We start from the raw sequence: 11,442 nt of genomic DNA on the forward strand, positions 1-11,442 counted from the left end.
TAACCAAAGTCAATGTGCTTCATTGTCTCCATGATATTTTCAATACTCTCATGGTTGCATCATCTATTTAAATTGTCATTTCAGTCCTACCATTGATAATTAATCACAAGAAGGATAGCTTATTTGACCACCACATGGGACATGTGGTGCTACAAGGAGAATGGAGATTGACGAGAGAGAGAGAGAGAGAGAGAGAGAGAGAGAGAGAGAGAGAGAGAGAGAGAGAGAGAGAGAGAGAGAGAGAGAGAGAGAGAGAGAGAGGACACTATGTTTGTGGTGCCTCCAAAGAGCTCTATTATGAGCAACCCCTTATTGCCTTATCACACTCAAAGAATAAAGAATAAGTGTATACATTGCCATTAGGGTTAGTGAGAAAGATGGGCGACCATCCACATTAGCCTTTACCCCAACAACTTCCAACTTAAGGGCCATTGTGCCTTTAGGTAAATATATATAAGTAACCTTACCCAATAACCACCAACTTTCTACAATGTGAAAACTTTTCAGAGAACATACTCTTAGTGAGAGAGTTTACAAGTGCTTTCTTTTCACATGAAACACAAGATTCTTGGCCAACATGATGGCATTTTGACTATCACTACGTAACAATGGCATGTCTTTGCCAAGGCAAGTCTCATAGTAGAGACAAGTTAGCCATATGGCTTCTTTGTATGCCTCTATGGCTACAGTATATTCCGCTTCAGTGGTAGATAATGTCACATATTTCTACAAACGAGAAATCCATGAGATTGCACAAACATATCTTGTGGTTGACTTGCTACTGTCAATATTCTTGCATTCACATATGAAGCCAATGGAGTAGTAACTGACTCTCCCCGTCCATATTGAAATGTTGCAACACTTTATTGATGAGAGAGAACTCCAATACAAGATTGTTTTGACTAAATACAGTGGGCATACCACTCCTTAGCAATGTAGATAAATGGCTACATTGCAAAATTATGATTTTGGCATCACTCATATCAAAGGCAAGGATAATGTTGTGTCCAATTATCTCTTTAGAATGTGGGCATGCAGGGTTTTAGCTATAACTAAGCTTCATGGTGATTGGATTAAAGAGCTCCAAGGTGCCTATTTGTTGGATGAATAATTCAACTATGTATTTCAAACATTATAGCAAGGGTTAATGGAGGAAAAACCTCAATTTCAGCTCTAAGATGGCCTTTTTGTTCCAAGGTAAGATTTAATCCCCCTACACTTCTCACTTCAAGCAAAAGATAATGGAGGAGGTACATTCTTTGCCTACAACCGGTCATCTAGATGTCTTTAAAACCTATGATAGAGTCTCTAAAAGTTTTCACCTGGAAAGGCCTATGGAATGATGTAAAGGACTTTGTTTCTAGATGTGTATGTACTATATCAACAGAACAAGGACAATACTCTTGAGTGAGGAAGTTTGTTGCAACAAATTTCTAGATGTGTATATACTATATCAACAGAACAAGGACAACACTCTTAAGCTAGGAGATTTGTTGCAACAAGTATCCATCCCTGGAGACAAATGGGTGTATATAACCATGGATTTTATTACTACCTTATCTACAACTAAGAAGGGGTGGAACAATATATATGTGGTGGTGGATAGACTCATCAATGGATCCCATTTTAATCTCGCAAAGGCTTAGTTTGCAGCATGTAGCCAATTAGTTTAGAGCATATGTTTAAGTTGCATGGACTACTCCACATCATAGATCATGACAGGGATACCAAGTTTATGGGAAAATTTTGGCATGAGATTTTCAGCTCAATGGGGACAATTAGCTCCATCTAAAGCATATCTTTCCCAAACTAATGGGTAGACAAAAAGGGTTAATAAATGGCCTTAGATCTACCTCAGACAGTTTTGCCATGATGTGCAACATGCATGGGATTTATAACTCTGTTTAGCTAAGTTGGCCACAACCATTCTACTCATTCCAACATAGGAGTTTCTCCCTTCAAGCCTTTATATAGGTATAAGGTGCCACTTCCTACAGTCATGTTCAATGAAAATATAAAATCCTTAAGGAAAAGAAGAGTTGGATCATATACAAGCCCTACTTCATCAATGTAAGGTGAATCTTAAGAAATCCCTAGACCAAATAAAGCTTTAGACTAATGAGAAAAGGAAACCCATGGAGTTCCAATCAGTTGGCCACAACAACTCTACTCATTCCAACATAGGAGTTTCTCCCTTCAAGCCTTTATATAGGTATAAGGTGCCACTTCCTACAGTCATGTTCAATGAAAAGATAAATCCTTAAGGAACAGAAGAGTTGGATCGTATACAAGCCCTACTTCATCAATGTAAGGTGAATCTTAAGAAAGCCCTAGACCAAATAAAGCTTTAGACTGATGAGTAAAGGAAACGCATGGAGTTCCAATAAGGAGAGTGTACTTTTGAATGTACCCATGTCATGGTATTCTACTCTCAAGGATAGCTCAAGCAATAAGTTAGCACATAGGTTTTATGGGCTATACAAGATCACTAAGTGTATGGATGACTTGGCTTGTTGCTTAGAACTCCCTTCCTCCAAGATTCACAATGTTTTCCATGTAAGTCAACTCAAGCCTTTTTTTAGGACTTAACTGGATTATGTGGAAGAGTTGCCACCCATAGATGAAGAGGGAATTATTCAATACATTCCTAAGGGAGTCATAAGACAATGTAAGAAGAAGCTTGGACTCCAATCAATCATTGAGTATTTGATTAAATGGCAGGGTTCACCCTTGAAGTAGCCTATAGAAAGTTATTTCAAATTTGATTCAATGGGGTATGTACTAGACAACAAGTTTTCTATTGCTTATTGCAGTGTCCTTTCAAGAAAATTTGATGGCCAAGACTTCAATTTAAAGATTTCCATCTGGTGTATATATAAGAGGTTTACTCTTTAGCTTTGATTCCAATCAGACTCTTTCATATTCCCTAATATTATTTGTATCTTTGTAATGCTAAAACTGAGTAGTACTCTGTCATTTCTACAACTCATGCCATTGTAATAAATCCCTTCTTTGTTTTTTAGGGTAAAAATCTTTAGGTGGGAATGTGATGCCAGGAGGCATATTCCATGGTGGATTCTGTGAGGTCTTTTTGTAGTGGATTCCGTCAACTTATATTTATTTTCCAGGGCTCATACACAAGGTGGATTCCTTGCGCGAAAAGTCGATGGGGATGCCTCTCCTTTTCGGGAGTCTCATTAATTTAATGTACAAATGGGTGATTCCATAGAGAGTGATTCCATAGCGAGTGATTCCGCAAAATACATATTTAAATTAATGGATGTTTATGAGTTTTGAGTACGCACTCGTAATAAATTAAGGTTAGGACTGAGTTTTAACCTATTTATTTATTTTGTAGTTGAAGATTGCTAGGTATTCACTTTTGTCAGTTTAATTTTATTATTTTTAAACAATTGTGAATGCTTCAGTTGATGTGTAGAGCAGGTGGCGGTGGCACTGGGAAGCACTGGGCGATAGCATATATTCAAGCTATTAAGAAGAAATTATCATTTTTTATGGACGTACATCTTAAGCATGGTGCCAATATTTATTTTGACGCGCTTATTTATTAAAGCGCTCGACATATATTTATTATTTTGTATTGTATGCGCATGGGCGCACGATTTAAATATTCGTTATTTGACATTATATTTGGGTACAGCCCGACTCTTTGGACGCCCAACCGCTTTATTCTTTATTTGGACAAAAGCAAACACAAAAGCTAAAGCGTGGTAATTGTAAATTTGGGCTATTTTTTAGCTTGGAGATGAATAATATATTAAATACATGCTTTGTGGAGCGCTCACACACGGCATGGGGGGAGATTGTACCCAATTAGTCTTCTTGCTTCATGTAGTGCAAATTTTCTCTCTTGGTTTTTGAGCAAAAAGTAGAGTTCTTTGTTCTTGGAGACCTTCCGACGCTCACTACGTACGCATACAACATCCGATTTGCGCATCAGTGGTATCAGAGCGAAGCTAAGATCGAGGGCTTCCAATCGATTACCATCTCGCGCGAAGGAGAAGCTCCTGGAACGATTGAGCTCTACAATCAGTCTCGCAACAATCCGTCAATACCAGCGCATTCTTGGCGGTGAAGAGCCCCCTGCTACACACTCATATCACGAATAACCAACCTCTACAGGTGGAGGACCACCAGGGAAGTTTCTTTGAAAAAGTCATCTTTCTTCTCAGAGACAGAAACTTAAGAATTTTATTAATACTAAGCTTAAGACTTAACAAAAGCTTAAGCGTCCCTTTTTCACTCTAAAATTCATCATCGACAGCGAGAGTATGGGTTTACTGCAGTCGATGTTGACCATTTCATGCCACCGTCCTGTTGCGTTTATTTCAAGGAGATCATATTTTCTTTTCTATTAAAGACTAAGCTTTACTAAGCTTACTAAATCTTAAAGCTTAAAGGTTACTACTTTCAAATTTTCTTATTAGCCGGTGTTCACACTGGTTAATCCTGAACCGGTTTTCAACCTCCCTGTAAGCTCCCATTTGCACCTGCACTCTGGCAGAGCCAAAATCCCAGCACACATATTGCTATACGCAGTCTAAACGAACGAAGTATCCTCTTGGAAGAAGGTCGACATTAATTTCCATAGCCGTGAAGAAGAAAGATCATAAAAAGCCACTTTGTTTTTTAAAAAAAGCAAGCCTTGTAATCCCGAACTTGAGCTATGCTCATCCCACTAACAGGATTTCGAGTGTGTGAGGTTGTTTGAAATTTTGCAGGATGACTGATCAAAATATGGAAGATTTTATGGTCGAAGGTGATTTACCGGAACCAACGATGGAGCAAAAACTGGACCTAATTATGATGCAGCTTCAAGAGGAACAAAGAGCATGTCAAAAGAAACAAAGATAAGTAAAAGAAATTTCAAATTTCGTACTTTCAATGGGTCACGCAATGGAAAGACTGTACTTGCTTTTATCAGCCAGTTTGATGATTATTTTCATGAACAGTATGCTGAAAAAGAAAAAATTAAGTGTGTCACTAATCATTTAGTGGACAGAGCATCCTTATGGTGGACTGTTGTCCGCAAAAGCATTGATTGTCCTACTACTTGGGAGACTTTCCAAAAGAAATTTTTGTAGAATTTTCTTTCACCCCAATTCCACGAAAAAGCAATCAAACAGTGGAATCTTCTGCAACAAAGAGATCGCGAGCCTATTTCCCAATATACCGAGCGTTTTTGGAATACTTTATTGCAACTATGAATGCTCGAAGATATACATGAGGCGACTCATAAGTGCAAGTTTATGTCTGGGTTACTTGGTCACTTCTATGCAGAAGTGAACATGTTTAAGCCAACGACTCTTGAAGATGCAATTTCCTTGGCCCATGATACTGAAGATAAGATTCGAGGACGAGAGAAGCGACCACACCAATTTTCAAACAATGGTAACTTCGGTACAAAATAATTCAATTCTAATTTTCAAAGATTCAATCAAAACCATTTCCTTCCATCTTCATTTCGTAAATCTTGGACACGGCCCCCTGCTTTACCATCAAACACAAATCCAAATCCTAACCCATCTCTTCAGTCAAATCCCAACATTCCTAAACTTTCCGCTATTACCAATAATGTGTCTAAAGCCAAATCCATAGTCTGTTACAAATGCCATCAATCTGGACATCTAGCGGCAAATTGTCAATCCAAAAAGCCAACTGTTCACATCAACTATTTGGGAGTAATTGAAGATGAAGACCATGAAAAAATGCCAAATTTCACGGAAGCCGATGACGATAACAACACTACTTCAGATACTTTACCAAGTATACCAAATCCCCATTCTTTATTAATAATGAAATATTTTGTGCATGGTAAAGGAAAGACTGTTTTACATTATAATGGGAGTACACACGACTTTATTTCTGTAAAATTGGTCAAAGAATTGAAATTACATATTATTTCTACTCATTATCGCATCAAGGCTGCATTCTTAGGCACTAGATACAATGGAACACAAAAAGTATATGATTTAGAAATTAAAATTGGTGATTATGTTGAGCGTAGAAATTTCCTAGTTATGCCTTTGCAATCTAGTGACATTATTTTAAGAATGCATTAGCGTCATCAGTATAATCTCGATATAGATTATTCTATGCATTCAATGAAGATTCATTCTCATGGGAAACAAATCACATTGCCTGGTATGCATACTTTTGATAATTTTCCATTGCTTAGTCATACACAGGCTAAACGTGTATTAAGAAAAGATAGCAAATCCTATTTAATTTGGGTGAATGAAATTGAAGTTAAGAAAAATAAGATGCATCCTAGGCACACACAATTTCTTTCACAATTTAAAGATTGTTTTACTATTGACTTACCACCTAGTTTACCACCCATACGACCTGAAGATCATAAAATAGACTTAATTCCAAGTTCTCAACTACCATGTAAAGCACCTTATCGACATAATCAAATTGAATAGAAAGAAATTCAAACTCAAGTTGCAAAATTGTTAACTCGAGGACTCATTAGACCTAGTAGTTCTCCATTTGGTGCATTGATTATCATGTCCTAAATAAAATCACTATCAAAAATAGATATCTATTCATATTCGTTTGATGTACATTGATTATCAAGCCCTAAATAAAATCACTATCAAAATAGATATCTAATTCCTAGGGTAGACGATCTTATGGACAAACTACAAGGGGCTGCAATATTTAGCAAAATAGATCTTAAATCTGAATACCATCAAGTACAACTGGATACATCTGACATTTTCAAAACTGCATTTAGAACTCAATTTGGACATTGTGAATTCCTAGTTATGCCTTTTGGATTAACTAATGTACCAGCTACATTCAATCGTATGATGAATCGCATCTTTTTGAAGCACTAGCGTTGTGTCATTGTGTTCTTTGATGACATATTGGTTTTCAGTAAGAATGAGAACGAGCATTATGAACATTTATCTTTGGTTTTCAAATTACTGAAAGAGAATCAATTATATGCTAATCCTGAAAAGAGTGAATTTTTTCAAACACAAATTAAATACTTATGACATATTGTTTCATCTGAAGGTATTAAAGTTGATCCTAAAAAGATACAAGCAATTTTGAATTGGCCGATACCTAAAAATATGCATGAATTATGTTCTTTCTTAGGTTTTGCTAGCTTTTACCAAAAATTTGTGAGAAATTTTTCATTGCTTGCATTACCTTTGACAAAATTATTAAAGAAAGGTATTGTGTATCATTGGTTCGAAAATCAGCAAAAGTCCTTTGATTTACTGAAACGTGCTTTAACTCATGCTCCTGTATTGCAACTCCCTGACTTTACTGGACCATTTTTCTTAGTAGTCACTGATACTAGTGAATCTGGAATAGAAGCTGTCCTTATGCAAGATTCCCATCCCATAGCTTACTCCAGCTGCAAGCTTAAAACATCTGAACTAAAGTATTCTACCTATGATAAGGAATTGCTACATGTAGTACAAGCTTTACGTCAATGAAAACACTATTTAATAGAATCTGAATTCATGATCAAAACTAACCAACAAAGTATTAAACATCTCCTTAGTTAGCCACAAATATCTGACCGACACATTAAATGGACTGCTTTTATTCAAAGTTTTCATCTACTTATCCAATATCAACCTGAAAAAGAAAATGTTGTTGTTACTGATGCCTTAAGTAGAAGACCAGTTATTCATAATATCTCGATGATTGATTCTCTTATCCCTATGAAAGATATCTATGACCAAGACCCTAGTTTTCAAGATGATTGAAATAAATTAATTACCAATAACTGAATTCCAATTGATTCATTGTCTTATACTGATGGATTTATGTTTTATGAGAAAAGGTTATGTGTAACTGTTCCATTTAGATCCTTTTAGTTGCACGAAATTCATTGTCCCCTATATCAAGGCCATTGAGGTATTATTTCTACTTTACGTACTTTGATTGAGGATTTTTATTGGCCACAAATGGAATCCAATATTTCTAACTTTGTATCTGAGTGTCTAATTTGTCGAAGAGTTAAGTGACACCGTGGTAAGCAGTATTGTTTCTTAATTCCTTTACCAATCCCTGAAAGACCATGGGAGCATATTTCAATGGATTTTATTACTGGTCTGTCTAACACTCAAGCTAATCACGATATGATATGGACTATTGTAGATCGATTTAGCAAACAGGCATATTTTATTCCATACAAGAAAACATTAACTGTATCTCAAGCTGCTCAATTGTTTCTAAAAATTATTTTCACTAACCATGGTTTACCAAAAGTTATTATTTCTGATCGAGATTCTAAATTCTGCAACAATTTTTGGACTACTTTGTTTGCTAACTTAGAAACGATATTGATTTTTCATCTACGTTTCATCCTGAAATAAATGGGCAAACAAAAGCTACAAACAACACAATCTTAGATCTTTTATGTGCATACACAATTTCAAAACCACAAACCTGGGATACACACTTACATTTACTTCAGTTTGCATACAATAATACACCACATATAGCTACACGAAAAGCACCTTTTGAAATTATTTATGGATAGAGATTGCCTACACCTCTTACTTCATTCTCAAACAAAGTTAAAGCTGCTGATTATATTGCCCACATGCATGCTATTATTTTCGATGAAGTTAAAGATATGATTGCAAAAGCCAAGCAATCATATACTAAACAAGCAAACAAGAAAAAAAAAAGCTATGAATTTTACAGTTGATGATTATGTCTGGTTACGAATTGAAAAGCGAAGACTACAATGTGTTGAGAAACACCCTGTTGTAAAGTTAGCTCCTAGATTTTATGGACCTTTCAAAATCATTCACAAAATCAATGACAATGCCTTTAAACTAGAACTACCCCAACACTGAAAAATCTACAACACTTTTCATATTAGTTTGTTACAACCTTTCAAAGGCCAATTACCTGTCTATCCTGTCTATGAAAATTCTCCTTTGTTAGAAGAAGAAACTGAAATCCTTGAACCTGAGACTATTCTAGATACCAACTTTATGACCACTAGAACCGGCCGTAAATATTCTAGATATTTGGTGAAATTTAAAAATCATCCCGTTGAAGCTAATAGCAATTGAGGACAATTGCTATCCCATCCCAGGGGTATGATGCCAAGAGGCATATTCCACAGTTGATTCCGTGAGGTTTTTTTGCGGTGGATTCCGTAAACTTATATTTATTTGCTGAGGCTCGTACACAAGATGGATTCCTTGTGTGAAAATTCAATGGGAATGCCTGTCCTTTTCGGGCGTCTCGTTAATTTAATGTGCAAGTAGGTGATTCCATAGCGGGTAATTCCGTAAAATACATATTTAAATTAATGAATGTTTATGAGTTTAGAGTGCGCACTCGTAATAAATTAAGGTTAAGATTGAGTTTTAACCTATTTATTTATTTTGTAGCTGAAGATTGCTAGATCTTCACTTTTGTTGGTTTAATTTTATTATTTTCTAACAATTGTGAATGCTTCAATTGATGTGTAGAGCAAGTGGTGGTGGCATTGGGAAGCACTGGGCGATATCGTGTATTCAAGTTATTAAGAAGAAATTATCATTTTTATGGGCGTGCATCTTAAGCATGGCACCAATATTTATTTTGACGCACTTATTTATTAAAGCACTTGACATATATTTATTATTTTGTATTGTATACGTATGGACGCACGATTTAAATATTCGTTATTGGACATTGTATTTGGACACAACCCGACTCTTTGGGCGCCCAACCGCTTTATTCTTTATTTGGACAAAAGCAAACACAAAAGCTAAAGCCTGGTAATTGTAAATTTGAGCTATTTTTGAGCTTGGAGATGAATAATATATTAAATGCATGCTTTGTGGAGCGCTCACACAAGGCATGGGAGGAGATTGTACCCAATTAGTCTTCTTGCTTCATGTCATGCAAATTTTCTCTCTTGGTTTTTAAGCACAAAGTAGAGTTCTTTGTTCTTAGGAACCTTCTGGCGCTCGCTACGTACGCATACAGCATCCGATTTGCGCACCAGAATGGAATGTAAAGAGTAGAAATACAAGTAGAAATAAGTATTTTTTTCTTCGTAAAAAATAATAAAAATACTAGTTATGCTCGCTTAGTATAAAAGGTGTAAAAGACTTATTTTTTTAAACCATTTAGTAACAATACAAGTCTCTTCATCTTCAACTCCTTGTACATAGCTCCCATGGCTTGCATGGTTGTTTTCTCTCTCTTCTTTCTGTCTTTCTCTTCTTCTACTCTCTCTTTTGACTTTTTCTCTCTTATTTCTTCTCTCTCAGTTTGTTTCTTGACGGTTTCTAAAAATATGTCACTGATTACCAATGTAGTAATCTATATGTAATGTTTCTACACACACTTTTTTTTATAGTGAACATTGTGAGCCTTAACATTTTTTGGAAGTTCTAAACAACTTATTCAAAATTATAGAAAAAGACAAAATAACCTATGCAATACTTACAAGTCAAAAATGGAGCATTAAACAATCTTAGATTAAAGTAGATCGTGAATGTCAAAACCCAAGAATTTGTCAACCTCTTAGTGCACGTCAAATCTCATCTAAAATGGAGATAGTGAAGATTTCTATTGGTAACATTGATTGGAGACTCCCACTTGCTCTAATGTGAGGTGTTAGAACTACAAGAGAATGCATATCACACACACGCACACGCACATACACAAAGAAGATATGTTTGTGGTGCCTCTAAATAGCTATATTGTGAGCATCACCTTATTGCCTTATCACTCAAAAAATAAAGAATGAATGTGTGTGTATATATATATAGTTAGGGTTAGTAAGATGGGTGACCAACCACATTGAACTTTATCCCAACACGTCCAAGAGAAGGTACAATTAAAAGGCTTTGTGATGCTCTACTTTACCCACTGTCGAATCCTAGTAGGTCTTCGCTCATCCTAATCCTCCTTTGAAATTTACAAGTTTGTCTTTTGGTATGGGGACCAAGAAGGTTATGACCCTCGTAAGCTCTCATAACCCCACCAGAATACGTTGTCATGTTTTCACCTTTTCCATTGACATTGTTGGCTAGAAATTGTTAGAGAAACAACTCCTTGATGAGATGTGTTAACTTTTTGTTATCCTTATAGTCGTTTTATCTTACCTAATATTTTTGCACCAAAACATTACATTCTAATCCATCAAACCTCACAATAAAGTTTTCCCAACTCTTCTACATTGCACTCATGATTATTAATAGAAACTGGCCATCCACATCATAGCCAAGGAAATAGATAGAATCATAAGCATTGTGTTGTTTTCCATGCCTTCTATTAACACTTTTTAAGGCCAAAGGCCTATTACAAACTATAATTGAATGAAAAGAATGAAACTTTGCAAGACTTACTAGAGCTCGAGAATCCATGTACATGGTGAAACTTGTGGACCACCAGAGGGGTGCTTTGTGGAGTCACAATAGAGACTTCATTTTAAGG

The sequence above is a fragment of the Lygodium microphyllum genome, chromosome 4 (assembly GCF_053477565.2).
Source record: "Lygodium microphyllum isolate KBCC chromosome 4, Lygodium_microphyllum_v1.1.10, whole genome shotgun sequence".
Lineage (NCBI taxonomy): Eukaryota > Viridiplantae > Streptophyta > Polypodiopsida > Schizaeales > Lygodiaceae > Lygodium > Lygodium microphyllum.